The sequence below is a fragment of the Mobula hypostoma genome, chromosome 5, assembly GCF_963921235.1.
Source record: "Mobula hypostoma chromosome 5, sMobHyp1.1, whole genome shotgun sequence".
Lineage (NCBI taxonomy): Eukaryota > Metazoa > Chordata > Chondrichthyes > Myliobatiformes > Myliobatidae > Mobula > Mobula hypostoma.
The window spans coordinates 143,388,808-143,405,657 of record NC_086101.1 but is presented as its reverse complement, the minus strand read 5'-3'; the positions used below and the strand labels follow the sequence as shown (position 1 = coordinate 143,405,657).

The following is a 16,850-nucleotide window of genomic DNA, read 5'->3' as shown; positions in this document are numbered from 1 at the left end:
GTCCATGCAGAAACCATTTAAACTGCCTACTCCCATTGACCTGAAATGAGACCATAGCTCTCCATAACCCCTACTATCCATATATATGTCTAAACTTCTCTTAAACATTGAAATTGAGCCTGCATACACCACTTGAGCTGGCAGCTCATTCCACACTCTCTCAACCCTCTGAGTGAAGAAGTTTCCCCTCATGTTCCCCTAAAACCTTTCACCTTTCCCCCTTAACCATGACCTCTGGTTGTAGTCCCACAACACCTCAGAGAAAAAAGCCTGCTTGCATTTACCCTATCTATACCCCTCATCATTTTGATTAGCACTATCAAATCTCCTCTCAATCTTCTACATTCCAAAGAATACAGTACTAACCTACCCAATGTTCCCTTATAACTCGGGTCCTGCAGTCCTGGCAACATCCTTGTAAATTTTCTCTGTACTCTTTCTACTTTGTTTACATCCTTCTTGTAGGTAGGTGACCAAATTAGGCCTCATCAACATCATACAACTTTTACATAGCATTCCAATTCCTGTCCTCCTGATTTATGAAGGCCAATGTGCCTGATTACCTGTGAAGCCACTTTCAATTAATTATGGACCTGTATTCCGAGATCCCTTTGTTCTACAACACTCCTCAATGCCCTAACGTAAGACCTGCCCTGGTTGGCCCTACTGAAGTACAAAACCTCACACTTGTCTGCATTAAATTCCATCTCAAACACAAGGAAATCTGTAGATGCTGGAATTTCAAGCAACACACATAAAAGTTGCTGGTGAATGCAGCAGGCCAGGCAGCATCCTGCTGCATTCACCAGCAACTTTTATGTGTGTTGCTTTAAATTCCATCTGCCATTTTTCCGCCCATTTTTCCAGCTGATGCAGATCTCTCTGCAAGCCATGATAACCCTCCTCACTGTTCACTACACCCCCAATCTTGTCATCTGCAAATGTGCTGATCCAGTTAACTACATTATCATCCAGATCATTGATATAGATGACAAACAATAAAGGACCCAGCACTGATCCCTGCAGCACATTACTAGATACAGGCCTCTGGTCAGAGAGGCACCCTCTGCTACCACTCATTGCAGGCTTCTCCCACAAAGCCAATGTCCAATCCAGTTTATTATCTCATCCTGAATGCCAAATGTCTGAACCTTTTTGACCAGCCTCGCATGTGGGACCTTGTCAAAAGATAATTTGCCAACACTACTGTATGTAGAACCAGCAACTCCGAATGTATAAACCAAACAAAACTTAAACCTGTAAAGAGCTCTACACTGTCATCTTCTTTTGTATGTAGTTCTTTTTTATTATGAAAAAATTGCTTTTGAAATAACAAAAGCAATACAAAAGATACCATGAAACTCTGGTAAACTGTACATAGTGCAGATGCACCTTTCAACCCGGAATACCTTCATGAGTTGTCATCCCGCAGGATTACCTTGTTGTGGAACTACATGCAGTTTTAAAGAATAGATGTTCCTTCTTCTCTGCACATGCATTTCAATTACATTCTGATTATTTAAATAAGACTATCTCAAATGTTGAACAGAGCAGGATTATGGCATGGAAATTTATTTGAACCTAAATAAATACACTTTATTGTTCTCTCCTTCTGTCATTGCTGGTGCATCTCTAAGGTAACATCACCTGTGATCAAATGTAAATTCATTATGTGTATTTAGAGCGTACAATGTATTGATTCCTTTGTTACTGATTGTCATCATGCCGGCAATTTGTAAACAATGGAATTTGACCCTTCAAGTGCACCAGCCATCAAACAACATTTGATGGTATCTGTGGTGTGCTCTGCAGAGATGGCACTAGAAAAGTTTGAGGCATACAGCAAACTGCTAAAGAAACTCAGAAGGTCAGGTAGCATCTGTGGATGGAAATGAACAGTTGATCTTTCAGGCTGAGAGTCTCCATCTTTCTATCAATTCAGTTGAACAGTCAAGGACTCAAACATCCACTTTCCATTTCCAGCTGAGTTTCTCCAGCAGATTGGCTTTGCTCTAAATTTCAGCATTTGCACTCTCTTATATCTCCAAGAATATTTAATTAGTAAGTGTGCTTGCTCCTTACCTGAAGCATATAGACATATACTGCATCATGGACAAAATCTATAACAGGATCCCTGCATCTGTCATAGCATGCAAGAAGCCATTGCCCACAAACATACAAACAAGTTGCCACTGGACTGAAGCCAGTGCTCCAATGCTGACATACACTTGCATCTCAAAATCACTGTGCGGCATTATGAGGAAGTGCATATAATGGTTTCCCATTGATCTGAAAGGAGAGAGAACAGCTGTGAATTGTCTTGGGCAGTTTGAAATTTTGTAAGGACTTCAAACTAATATCGAGTGGAGTCATTTGTAAATAGTTCAGTTAAAATAGTTTCACACTGTCAGCAATCGAGAAAACTGCAATCTGTTCTGGTGGTATAAAGGGTCAGTGAACTACTCACAACAATTCTGGGATGCCTATACCTATAAGGGTCCATTTTGTAATCGGCAGAGTTTTCTGGAGTAATGAGTAACTGCAAATTTATGGTCACTGCAACCTAAAAACCTGGCCCATTTTCTTCTGATAGCTAATATAAACAAAAGAAAGGAATGTATAAAATCTAAACAGCTCGTTGTGTAAGAAAAAATTCCAGTCACAGCCTTCTGCATTCCTGACAAAGGAAATAGCGGATACAATCTGGTAAAAGATGTCTCCTGATTCATGAAGATCCAAAGTCTGTACGAGTATTTCTACTCCATTTTCATGAATTCCTTTACTTAATGGGACTACAGGTTTCTCTGCAGTAAAAATACTCTCAAGTAAAGTACAGAGAACGTTAAAATATACAAATGCAATATACAATATTAAGAGCAGGAGTAGGCCACTTGCTTCCTTGAGTCTCCCCATTATTTAATAAGATTCAGCCTGATCTGGTTGGTAGCTGAAATCTATATTCCTGTCTACCCGCAGCAATATTTCAGAGGTGGACACAAAATACTGTTGTTGCTGAAATCTGGAGCAATAAGCAAGATACCAGAGAAACTCAATGGGTCAGATAGCATCCATGGAGGGAAATAGACAGCTGATGCTTCCAATCAAACCCTTCATCCGTTCAGATCATTGGCCAAGACCTTGTTTGATGGTCCAGATTCCAACACCTGCAGTCTCTTGTGTCAACCTTTGAGAAAAGTTATGATTGTAAAAAAATTAGGATGGCAGACCCATATTGAAATACAGGCAGTCTCTGGATAACAAGCAGCCAATTTATGGATACCACCTTGTACAAACAACCTCACGAGATATTATTAAATTCAAAACTATACTTGTGGCTCAGCCATTTTCCTGCTGGAATCACGTCAAGGCCACAATAAAAAGCATCAGTGAACTTCTGACATGCACCGCTGCTGGTGATAAAAATTGTGATGCCCAACTTTTGCTCCTGATCAGTCACAACTTTATGTTTACCTCATGTGATGTGGAAGAGTATGAGCAACACTTATGAAACTAACAGCAGAGACATGCTTACTTCTTACCTACTGAAGCAAAAGAAAAAGTATAAATTACATGACAAAGTACAAAGAAAACCTAAAAGCCTTTGAGCAACTAATCTTTGAAATTCATGAGCAATGGAATACAAAAATTTCATACACAGAGTCGTTTTTTTCTAAGAGGGGAAGAGTCTTAAACGAGAAGGCACAAGTTTAATGTTAAAGGGGAGAAGTTTAAAGGAGAGGATGGTGGTTATCTGGAATGAGCTGCTGGGGAGGTGTAGGAGTTAGATACAGTTGCTGCACTTAAATGGTATTTGGATAGGAAAGGGGTAGAGGATGCAGATATGGGAAAATTGGATTAGTGGTTTCAAGCTGGCATGGATGAGAACCAATCTCTATGCTGTACAATTCCATCATTTTATAAACAACAGTATTGTGATTTGTTAGTAACACAAAAGGCCTATGTTATTCTACAAGATTAATTTTGCAATTATTTGCTCAAGGTGAAAACTGCCTGATAATCATATTTGAAGATCTTAGAATTGACTGGAGCATATTACATTCAAACAGGCTTTTCAAGCAATCAAGGTCATGCTAACCATCGCATGCATCTGTACTAATCTGACGGATATTCACTGTCCAGGGTTTGGGCGGAAGGCTCTTTTCCAAATTCAGCTTTATAACAGAACAGTTGTCTCTTCCAGGGGTCAAAGAGTTGTTTTTCAGTAAGTTAAACTCCCAACCAATACTCCTTGCTCAGATTCTTGTTGTAAAGAAGAACCAGTCTCCAGTTCTTAACATAAATTGCAGGCAATAATCAGTCTGAGATTAAAAGGACAGTTTAGCAACCAAACAGCACTGTCTATACAGCAACACACTTCAAAGTTGCTACTAACTGAAGTTAGTCTTGACGAAAGGTCTCAACCCGAAACGTCGACTGTACCTCTTCCTAGAGATGCTGCATGGCCTGCTGCGTTCATCAGCAACTTTGATGTGTGTTGCTTGAATATCCAGCATCTGCAGAATTCCTCGTGTTTGCTGTCTATAGAGCACAGGCTGCTGGCCCACAGCATGGGACTGCCTGCTTAAGAGGTGCCATTTAAGACAATGGGGTTATCTCAAGTGATACTGTCACTTAGTACATCAAATAACTGATCTATCAATTGCTGGGAGATCTGTATACTCTAGCCTTCACAGCATTAATTTTGGGTGTCTGGGATTTCCGTCCCCAGAATCTTTTAGATATCTGTGTAATTTTCACAGCAAAGTTATCTGAAAAAATATCACATGCATCTGAAGTCACCAAGTAGCAACAAATACATTATGAATATTCGGAAGCAGGAACGACAAGAAGAATGATAGGAAGATGGGGTGACAAGAATCCATACTTCGTCTTTGATTTCTGTGATCAATGACTCATTTGCAGGCTGAAGAAAATTGTTCCAGAGTTTGAACTGGTTGGGATGCCTTTTTAGCAATAGGAATTGTACCAGTTTTGGAAACCCTTTATGTTTTAGAAATCATTTGTATTTAGCAAACCTTTTATAATAAATAATTCCTCTGTGAGTTTTAGATATGTTTTAATAATTCAATCTAAATTTCAATGTGTATCACTAAAAGTAAACAAACTGCTTTTTAACTATTTTGCAAGAATCTTCTTGGTAGGGAGGGGTTCCCACTGCTGAAATAATAAGTAGCTAAACTCACCGTGAGGGATAAAGAGGGACTGCCTGATAACGTGATCTAGCCTTTGAAGAGTAGATAGTTACAGTATAACTTCCCTTTAGTGAGGGTACCCATAGTGATCTATATCAGATAGGGCTTAAGATCATAGTTAGTGTTGGACCTTTGTGGATGGCAGTAACATTGCACTAATCCCAAATACCATCTTTCTGCTGACTGTTACACCTTACATTTCCATCGGCTTGCATTCTAACAAAGTTTTTTTTTAATTTTAAATTCTGACAGCATTTTTATTACATCAAACATAACCATTTCAAAGGTGGGACTAGTCTCATAAGGCTCACAAAATATTTAACTTTTGCAATAGGCTATGAATAATTAATACATAAATAATAAATGGCTATAACTCGATGCCATAAACTAATTATAAGTAACCTGCTTTGCAAAATAGGAAGTTGCTATTCTATTTACTGCCCAGATCTGTTACAATCCAATAGATGAAATGAGCCGTTTATGCAGTGACAGTCTTCATTCATTCCATTGAAGGTAATTATTACAATAAATGCAAGTACCAGCAGGAAATAATAAAGGATTGCAAATGCATTCAAATCAGTTCCAGGCATGTCGGGATTTTGCCCTTTAAATTGCTATTATTAATTTGATGGGGCCATATTGAATAGAATGTTACAGAAATCACCCAAGATCAAGCCAGTTAAAACCAGTTAAGTTTGATCATGTATCCTACGGAAGGGCTGACTATTATGGGGAGTTAAATTAAACCTGAGCTTGCACAAGGTTACATTGTGATTGCTGTGCAGCATGACTGATTTTCGTGTATGGTTATCACGTGATAACTTAATTGGAAAAACACAAAAAGCTTTCCTATCATGTGGTTGGGGAGCTCAGATTGAAAAAGACTTCTGGAGCTTAATCCATATCTTGGTCCCTGCCCAAAAATCTCCTGGTGGTTCAAAATCAGTACACTGGGAAATTTTCCTTTAAAGATTGCCCTTGTTTTCTTCTCTCAGATCCAAAGAAGAAATAACAAGTGTAATTATACAGAAGGTAATTATATGGGTGACTATTAGAGAAAACATTTGCTGATGCTGATAGACACACTAAGGACCAATAGACATAATTATAATGTATCAAGTTTCTCCAGCTTCGGCTTTAATGTTCTGCTTCTTTCATTCCAGAAGGCTAGTTGATTGTGTAAAGTAAGCACGAACCATAAGGAATGTGAAAAATATCTTTCAAAGTCTCATTATTTCCACTGGTTATCCTTCTTCAAAGCTGTTACTTTATAGATGAATACATATTGATAGAGTGCTCATGATCTGCCTGTTACTTGTCAGCCTAATTACAGCTCACAAGAATGCAAATGCGTAATCTTCAGGGAAAAGAAATTTGTAAATGTCTTTGTCTCATTTTTTTTTTATCTCTCCTTCCCACAAGATGAAAACAGATAATGGCCAATCAGTTAGAGTGCTCCTCTCAAGCTGGTCTGTTTCTCAGAAAATCGGAACAAATCTAATCCTGCTAACCACCATCTAAACTGTTTATGCTGGCTCATTGGGATACTAAAATGCATTCAGTAGCAGAGCTTCAGACTGCTGTCTACATTGTGAATTCCTTTAAACAACTATAGGTATAGGAGACTTTATGTACTGCCGTTGGACCCCCAGTCTCCCCTTCCCCCACTGCAATCTGCAATCTTTCAGCCATACACCCCTCCCCCATCAGCTGTCCATTTTGCTTCCCCCCCGACTCTCCCTGAACAGTCCAACTGTCCTCTCTCCTCAGACACCACTAACTCTCTTAACCCCCACCAATTCCAGCTCCCATCCATGACGGGTCTTCAAAATTCCCTCCAACCTTCCACTCCCTGAGGTGTAACATTCTGTCCTCAGTTAGGTCCTCACCTTTGTCCCACTTTGCCCGCATCGCAGTGAGTTTGGCGCACCTCACAACCTCCAGCTCTTCTTCTGTCACTTCCATCTCCTTCTTTGACAAGGATTCCACAATCCGTGCAATGACGCACTTCTCCTGTCTTCAACCCTCCTCCTCTACTTGGACACCCCGTTCTGGTTCTCTGCCTGCTCTGGATCTTTTCATCTCTACTTGCTGATGAGACATCAGCTGCTTTGATTTCAACACTCCTCTGTCCTCTTCCAACCTGACCATTTCCAAATCCACTGCCCCCCTACTCTCTCTGAACCAATCCCAACCTTACTATCAAACCCGCGGATGAAGGGTGGCACACTAACCTCTACCTTGCAGAGGCCAGGTGACAACTCTCAGACAGCTCCTCATACCTACCCCTTGAGGAGGATGCCACCTACAGCATCAGAAAACTGTCTCCGACACTATCACTGACCTCTAGAGAACTCTCAGCCACTGCCACCAAACTCATAGTTCCCTTAATCTGCAATGTTCACTTCTACCTCCTAACCAGGCTGTCCGGGTAGGTCTATTATTTCTGCCGGCTCCTGCCCGACTGAACTTGTGTCCTCACATCACAATTCCATTTTATCCCCCATGGTTCAGTCCCTTCCCAGCTACATCTGCAACACTTCTCATGCCCTCAATCTTCTCAGTAACTTTCAATTCCCTGGCCCTGACCTTCTCATCTTCACCATTGATGCACTTTTATCCCCCATCAAGAAGGCCTCAAAGCCCTCCACTTCTTTCTTAACAAAGGAACCAACAAATCCCCCTGCACCACCATCTTCCTCTGTCTGGTAGAACTGGTCCTCACCCTGAACAGTTTTTCCTTTGGCCCCTCCCACTTTCTCCAAACCTGAGGTGTAGCCACGGGCACTCGCATGGGCTGAAGCTATGCCTGCCTCTATGTAGAATAGTCTATGTTCAAAGATATCCCCGGTTATACTCCCTAAATCTTCCTCTGTTACATTGACTACTGCAATGATGCTGCTTCATGCATCCATACTCAGTTCACCAATTTCATCAATTTTGCCTCTAACTTCCACCCTGCCCATAAGTTCACTTGGGCCATCTCGACACCTCCCTTCCATTTCATTATCTCTGTCTCCATCTCTGGAGACAAAGTGTCAACTGACATCTTATTCTCATTGTTATCTTGACTATACCTCTTCCCACCTGTCCTAATGTAAAAATGCTTTTCCCTTTTTTCATTTCCTTCAACTCCATTGCATCTATTCTCAGGATGTGGCTTTCCATTTTAGGACATCAGTGATGTCCTCCCTCTTCAAAGAACAGAGTTTCCCTCCCTCTACAGTTGATACTCCCCTCATCCGCATCTCCTCCATTTCTCGTACATCTGTGCTCACCCCATCTTCCTGTCATCGTAATAGTGATAGGGTCCCTCTTTCCCTTATCTATCAACTTCCGCATCCAACACATTATCCTCCGCAACTTCTGCCCCTCCAATGTGATTCTACCACTAAACATATCTCCCCCTCCTTCTCTGCTTTCAACAGGAATTGCTCCCTCTGCAATTTCATTGTCCATTTGCCCCTCTCCACTAATCTCCCTGGTTCCTTAAGGTTGTTGTAGCCGGGGGGGGGGGTGGGGAGGGGGAGGGAAGCGGTGGTAATGGAGACAAGCTCCCACTACCTGTTACACGTTCCCAATGGCATGCGCCTCAAATAGCCTCTGACATCTAAGTCCAGCTCCCGGCCTTCATGTGTGGCTTGGCCACTAAGCTCAGTGACAGGAGAAGGGGCAAAGTTGGGTTACTGATGCCTTAAAACCAGTCACTTCAGGCAGGTGGGGCTCGTCAGCTGTGGTTGGCAGATCATCTAGCAGATCGAAAACTCTGATAACAAACCTCCGCTGCCTTGCGGCTATGCTCACTTATGAGGAAGACTTCAGGAGCGAACTCTAAGGGAAAAATCTGGAGCTGGAGTCCCTAAGTCCTATGTTGACTTCAACACTGACTGGCAACTCTATGACACTGCTGGTACCAAAAGGTATTGGTCTCTGCTATTCTTTTGGGTTCATCAAATGCATAGAGAGAAGGAGCTTGCTACATGGACAGCAGCTTGTTCTCCATGTCATACTGCCCAGGTTTGTGTATCAATGCAACATCCACGGTTGAACCTGACCGATGGAGGACTCAGTCACTCATCTCCCACCCTGCAGGCAACCTAAGTGCTACACCTGCCCATACACCTCCTCCCTCACTTCCACTCAGGACCCCAAACAGTCTTTCCAGGTGAAGCAACACTTCACCTGCGAATCTGCTGGGTTCAGTGCTCCCGATTCAGCCTCCTCTACACTGGTGAGACCTGTTGTAAATTGGGGGACTGCTTCGTTGATTACCTCCACACCATCTGCCACGAGCGGAACTTCCCGGTGGCCAAGCACTTTAATTCTAATTCACATTCCGTTTCCACCGTGTCGATCCATGGCCCCTTGTGCCAAGATGAGGCCGCCCTCAGGCTGGAGGAGCACCACATTATATTCCGTCTGGGTATCCTCCAACCTGATGGTATGAATATCAACTTCTCCTTTTGGGGAATGAAATTCCCCCCACCCCATCTATTCCTCACTCTGACCTATTACTTCTTTTTACCTGCCTATTACATCGCCTTGATCCCCTCCTCCTTTCCTTTCTCCTATTAGCCACTCTCCTCTGTTATAAGATTCCTTCTTCTCCAACCCTTGACCTTTCCCACCCACCTGGCATTATCTATCACTTTCCAGCTAGTCTCTTTCCCCTCCCCTCACCTTTTAATTCAGAATCTTCCCCCTTCCGTTTCAGTCCTAAAGAAGGGCCTTGGCCCAAAATGTCAACTGTTTACGCTTTTTTGTAGATGGTACCTGACTTGCTGAGTTCCTCCAGCATTTTGGTTGTGTTACTGTAGGTATGCAGCCCGACTGATTTTAATATATCTTAAGTGTATGATTGCTTAATTCATAGAATACCTAAAGCATCCCATCAAGAGTAGAACCATTCTAATTGACATGGACAGCTGGAGCCTACAATCTATTTCTGATCAACAACCTTCTGATTCTTTGGAAGCAGCTTCATTTAGTTTCAGACAAAGGACAAAACCTGAACAATCGAGGAATGGTAAGGGAGACACTACTTAACATCAATGTGGCACTCAGCCATACTCAGCTGCAGGAGTTTGCCAGAGTGGCAACCCAGGCTGAAACATTCATGATCTCCCTGCTTCCATCATGAGACTTAAGGTTAAGATGTTTACTGCTGACTGCCAACAAAATGTTAACAACTTCTCAAACAGATTTGCATTTAGTAAATCATTGACCGTATTTATTAATGGGAAGATTAGTGGTAAGTAATGTTCTCAAAGTAAAAGAGCCAAGTGACAACCAATTCCAACAAGGAAGCCCAAGCTTTTTCACATGACTTTCAATGATATTTTCAGCATTCAATTTCTCACTATCAACACCATAAGGAGTCACTACTGACCAGAACATAATTTGGTCAACATCATAATTAGTGCAGCTACAGGAACAGATCAAGGAGTGGGTATCTTAAAATGTGATGCACTTCCTCAAAACTGATAGTTTTTCTGCCATTTGCAAGTCACAAGTCAGGATAGTAGGAGAATTTTCCGCACTTGCCAAGATCAGCATTACACAAGATGTACAATATCATTAGGAATTATCAGAAAAATACAGTCTGTTACTGATACTCCATCCACCGTAAGCACTCATTCCCTCCACAATCAGCACACATTGATTTGCAAGCTTAATAGCTGCCTTGAAGAAGTAAGACATTAAGGGAAGAGAAGGCTGTAAAGCTAACTCATATTGTGACGGGGGTTCTGTGTCGGTGCATAAGTGAAGTACCTACCCTTCTGCTCACTCATTGTGGTTCCCGAATCAGCAACCGCAGGGCACACAAAGTCTAAGAGGAATCTTCTATCCCGAGGGACTGCCCAAGAAGGAGAAAATTCACCTGGAATGAAATATTACACTAAACGCCTGGTAAAACATTACCTCAAACATCAACACCAAGCCCCCCAGTTCCAAGGTTCTGCTTTTGCTGAGACAATCTTTCTAACAAACCAGTCACTCAAAAGGATTACTAATTAACAGTCCAAACATCAGCCTTTTCCTTTAGAATCTCACCTCCAGGTGGCCATGCCAAACAGTATGATTATAATAGGAATAAGCTAAAAAATGGATTGATATGAAACACCTGATAAGGTGGATGAGAACTAGGTGGAGGAGAACAAAATTCCACCAAGAAAAGGAACATAAATCAACTAAAACTGTAGTAGGAGACACAGCAGAATGTTAATCACGTCTGGCATTCACAATTTTCAATGTATTCACAGATAATGAGTACCCTCCCTCCCACATCAGAACAATTAGGCTTTGAAACTTCAAAGCGTAAAAGCTTTCATTTGTATCCTGGAAACCATCAAGGTTAAATTAGGAGTTTGTGATTCACAGATTCTTTGACACATCCAAAGTGTTAACAATAGAGACAGAGATGCTGGAATCTGGAGTTACAAATAATTTGGGGGAAAACAATGAAGCAGGGTTTCTCAAACACTGACAAGTCCTTTCCTCTCACAGATGCTGCAAATCATTGAATTTCTCCAGTTGATTAGTTGGTGCTCCAATTATCCATGGGAACCAGTATACATTCACACCGTGCACTGATACACAGATCTGCAACTGGATCTTCAATGTCGAGAGATCACAGTCAGTGAGGATTAGAAATAACATCTCCTCCTTGCTGACAATCAGCATGGACACATCTCAGGCGTTCGTGCTGAACCTAATGCTCTGCTCTTTCTATACTTAAAACTGTGGCTAGACACAGTTCAAACACCATCTATAAAGTTGCCTAATGACACAAAATGTTGTCGGCAGAGTATCAGATGGTGAGGAAGAGGCATACACAAATGAGGTGGACCAGCTGGTAGGTGGTGTTGCAAAAACCTTGCATTCAATGTCGGTAAGACCAAGGAATTGATTGTGGACTCCAGCAATGAGGAGTCAGGAGAATGCACAGCAGTTCTCAACTAGAGGTCTGCCAAGGACAGAGTGGGCAGCTTTAAGATTCTGAGTATAAACATTTCAGAGAATCTATTCTTGGCCCAACACACTGATTCAATCACAAAGAAGGCACTTCCTTTGCTATACTCCATTCAGCTTTTGAGATTTGGTATGCCAGCAAAAAGTCTAGCAATATTCTACAGATGTAGGGTGGAGAGCATCCTGACTGGCTGCATCACTGACTGGACTGATACAAACTGCAGCGGGGTGTAGACTCAGCCAGATCCATCCCTGCATCGAGTACATCTCCAAAAGGTGAAGGACATGAAGGACATGTGCTCTTCTCATCACGGAGGAGATGCAGAGGCTTGATGCAGATCCATACTCAAAGATTAGAAATAGGTTTCTTTCCCTCCATCATCAGATTTCTGAACAGTCCATGAATCTGTGAATACTACTCCCTATCTGGCTCTTTTTGCACTGTTATTTATGCATGTATGTACTTCTTTTATATTTTTTATTCTAACATTATAAGTTTTTTATGTATTGACTGTCCTGCTACCACAAACTAACGGATTTTACAACATAAGTCAGTGATAATAAACCTGGTTCTGATTCTGTTACAAGTCACGAGAAGCTGCAGAAGTATATGCTCAGTGCAGCCAATGCAAAGGGTCCGTGGAAAAGGACCACAGTTAAGGGAGACTCTAGACACTGGGGAAACAGCCAGATTCTATGTGACAGCCTCTCAAACATGCCATAAGACCATAAGACCATAAGACAAAGGAGCAGAAGTAGGCCATTCGGCCCATCGAGTCTCCGCCATTTTATCAAGAGCTGATCCACTCCCCTGCCTTCTCACCATAACCTTTGATGCCCTGGCTACTCAGATACCTATCAATCTCTGCCTTAAATACACCCAATGACTTGGTCTCCACTACTGCCCGTGGCAACAAATTCCATGGATTCACCACTCTCTGACTAAAAAAATTTCTTCGCATTTCTGTTCTGAAAGGGCGCCCTTCAATCCTTAAGTCATGCCCTCTCGTACTAGACACGCCCATCATGGGAAACAACTTTGCCACATCCACTCTGTCCATGCCTTTTAACATTCAAAATGTTTCTATGAGGTCTCCCCTCATTCTTCTAAACTCCAAGGAATACAGTCCAAGAGCGGACAAACGTTCCTCATATGTTAACCCTCTCATTCCCGGAATCATTCTAGTGAATCTTCTCTGTACCCTCTCCAACGTCAGCACATCCTTTCTTAAATAAGGAGACCAAAACTGCCCACAGTACTCCAAGTGAGGTCTCACCAGTGCCTTATATCACATATCAATATCACATCCCTGGTCCTATACTCTATTCCTCTAGAAATGAATGCCAACATTGCATTCGCCTTCTTCACTACTGACTCAACCTGGTGGTTAACTTTAAGGGTATCCTGTACGAGGACTCCCAAGTCCCGTTGCATCTCAGAACTTTGAATTCTTTCCCCGTTTAAATAGTAGTCTGCCCGTTTATTTTTTCTGCCAAAGTGCATAACCATACACTTTCCAACATTGTACTTCATTTGCCACTTCTTTGCCTATTCTTCCAATCTATCCAAGTCTTTCTGCAGACTCTCAGTTTCCTCAGCACCACCGGCCCCTCCACCTATCTTCATATCATCAGCAAACTTAGCCACAAAGTCATCTATTCCATAATCCAAATCATTGATGTACAATGTAAAAAGAAGCGGCCCCAACACTGATCCCTGTGGAACACCACTGGTAACCGGCAGCCAACCAGAATAGGATCCCTTTATTCCCACTCTCTGTTTCCTGCCAATCAGCCAACGCTCTATCCACGTATGTAACTTTCCCGTAATTCCATGGGCTCTTATCTTGTTAAGTAGCCTCATGTATGGCACCTTGTCAAAGGCCTTCTGAAAATCCAAATATACAGCATCCACTGTATTTCCCTTGTCTAGCCTGCTGGTAATTTCCTCAAAAAATTGTAATAGGTTTGTCAGGCAGGATTTTCCTTTAAGGGATCCATGCTGAGTTCTGCCTATCTTGTCATATGCCTCCAGGTACTCTGTAACCTCATTCTTGACAATCGACTCCAACAACTTCCCAACCACGGATGTCAAGCTAACAGGTCTATAATTTCCTTTTTGCTTCCTTGCCCCCTTCTTAAATAGCGGAGTGACATTTGCAATCTTCCAGTCCTCCGGAACCATGCCAGAATCTATTGACTTTTGAAAGATCATCGCTAATGCCTCCACAATCTCCACAGCTACTTCCTTCAGAATACGAGGGTGCATTCCATCTGGTCCAGGAGATTTATCTACCTTTAGACTATTCAGCTTCCTGAGTACTTTCTCTGTCATAATTGTGACTGCGCACACTTCTCTTCCCTGCCACCCTTGAGTGTCCGGTATACTGCTGTCTTCCTTAGTGAAGACTGATGCAAAATACTTGTTCAGTTCCTCTGCCATCTCCTCATCTCCCATTACAATTTCTCCAGCATCATTTTTTATCGGTCCTATATCTACTCTCACCTGTCTTTTACTCTTTATATACTTGAAAAAGCTTTTAGTATCCTCTTCGATATTATTTGCTAGCTTCCTTTCATAGTTAATCTTTTCTCTCTTAATGACCTTCTTGGTTTCCTTTTGGAAGGTTTTAAAAACTTCCCAATCCTCTCTCTTCCCACTAATTTTTGCTTCCTTCTGTGCCCTCTCTTTTGCTTTAACTTTGGCTTTGACTTCTCTTGTCAACCACGGTTGTATCCTTTTCCCACTCGAAAATTTCTTCTTTTTTGGAATATGCCTGTCTTGCACATTCCTCATTTCTCGCATAAACTCCAGCCACTGCTGCTCTGCCGTCTTTCCCACCAGTGTCCCTTTCCAGTCAACTTTGGCCAGTTCCTCTCTCATGCCACTGTAATTTCCTTTACTCCACTGGAATACCGACACATCAGATTTCGGCTTCTCTTTTTCTAATTTCACAGTGAACTCAATCATGTTATGATCACTGCCTCCTAAGGGTTCCTTCACCTCAATCTCTCCAATCACCTCCGGTTCATTACACAATACCCAATCCAGTACAGCCTATCCCCTAGTGGGCTCAACAACAAGCTGTTCTAAAAAGCCATCTCGCAGACATTCTACAAATTCTCTCTCGAGATCCAGTGCTGACCTGATTTTCCCAATCTACTCGCATGTTAAAATCCCCCACAATTATCATAACACTGCCTTGGGAGTATAGTTTAAAAGAAAGACACATTGCATTGGAAATCAATAATCATAACAGAATCTGTACAGGTTACAGTTAGAAGTTTTAAGCAAATTTTATTATCAGAGTACGTATATGAAACCACATACAACTCTGAGATTCATTTTTCTGCAGGAGTACTCAGCAAATCTATAGAATAATAACTTTAACTATGAACTTTTCCAATGTAAACCTTATTATTCTTCCAGTTCAGTCAAATTATTTGCATCTGAGACACAAGAGATTGCAGATGCTGGAACCTGGAGCAATGAAGTATCTGCTGGAGGAACTCATTGGGTAGAGTTGTAGCAACACACATCAAAGTTGCTGGTGAACGCAGCAGGCCAGGCAGCATCTCTAGGAAGAGATACAGTCAACGTTTCAGGCCGAGACCCCTCGTCAGGCTGTGTTCACCAGCAACTTTGATGTGTGTTGCTTGAATTTCCAGCATCTGCAGAATTCCTCGTGTTTGGTTGGAGTTGTATCTGGTTTATTTTGAGCACCAAGCAAGTATCTAGTTTTAAAAGGAAACACGAGTGGCTTTGATGCATTGTAAGCTGGATATATTGGCTTGATCGCACTTTGAATGTTAAGAAATAAATATACTTTATTTATATTAGATTTCCTGTGTATATTTTTATGAATATAGTTTATCTTGAAATGGAAATGCTGTTCCAAAATAGCAACCAAACAACCCCCAACCAGTAAGATCCAGTAAAGAACCAGAAAAGAGGAAACAGAAGTGGTTTTGTCACATTGTAAGAGAGCATATCCAGTTGTTGAAAATAGAGTAAGTGGTGTGCTGATTGTGCTTAATGTGCATATATTATGAAATTAATAAAAATAACCAGATGTAACTGTTTACTTACCTATTTATGTCCTTCCCCATGAACTTGCTTCTATGTGAATATTAGATCTGAGAGCAGCTCATTCGCTTGATGTCCTAATAGGAAGTGCTGCAGTTTGAGGATGGCTTGCTTTCATTTCAGTTCTCTGGGTCCTGTCTGGGATGGCTTATGAGGCCAATGCAGATCCCATTGACTTTGACACAGGGAAAGGTGGTGGAAAAGTGCAAGTTCAAGTTCAAATTCAATTATATTTCAACCATATATGAATACCCATGGACACTGCCAGACGAAGAGGTGTTCCTCCAGGACCAAGGTGCACCAACAATCACACACAACACAAGGCACATATAAGATACCATCACATACAATCGCAAAAAAAAATGTCTCTCGGCCAAGTCCATGGATGTTGCCGACAGAAGCAAGCTCGCAGCAGTTTGCAGATGAACGCAATCCAGCTTGCTTTCCACGGAGCAAACATTGGAGTAGAGCAACAATGGGCATGGCCAGCCCCCAATCCAGCATCCCATCCACGCCACACTTCCTCTGGCATCTCCCTTCCCCCGCGCCCCCCCCCCCCCGGTTGGCTGCAACAGGTG

General features: G+C 42.0%; 1 protein-coding gene across 4 annotated transcripts in view; it reads right to left on the bottom strand.

The window, feature by feature from the left end:
* frem1a (Fras1 related extracellular matrix 1a) overlaps positions 1 to 16,850 on the bottom strand; it is a 183,276-nt gene that overhangs the window by 151,828 nt on the left and 14,598 nt on the right. Inside the window, exon 2 of one of the 4 annotated variants that reach the window (XM_063049123.1) lies at positions 10,990 to 11,094. The exons of the other annotated variants lie outside the window; for them this stretch is intronic. The gene's annotated coding sequence lies outside the window, so the exon portion shown is untranslated. The remainder of the gene's footprint in view (positions 1 to 10,989; positions 11,095 to 16,850) is intronic. 4 annotated transcript variants of the gene reach the window in all.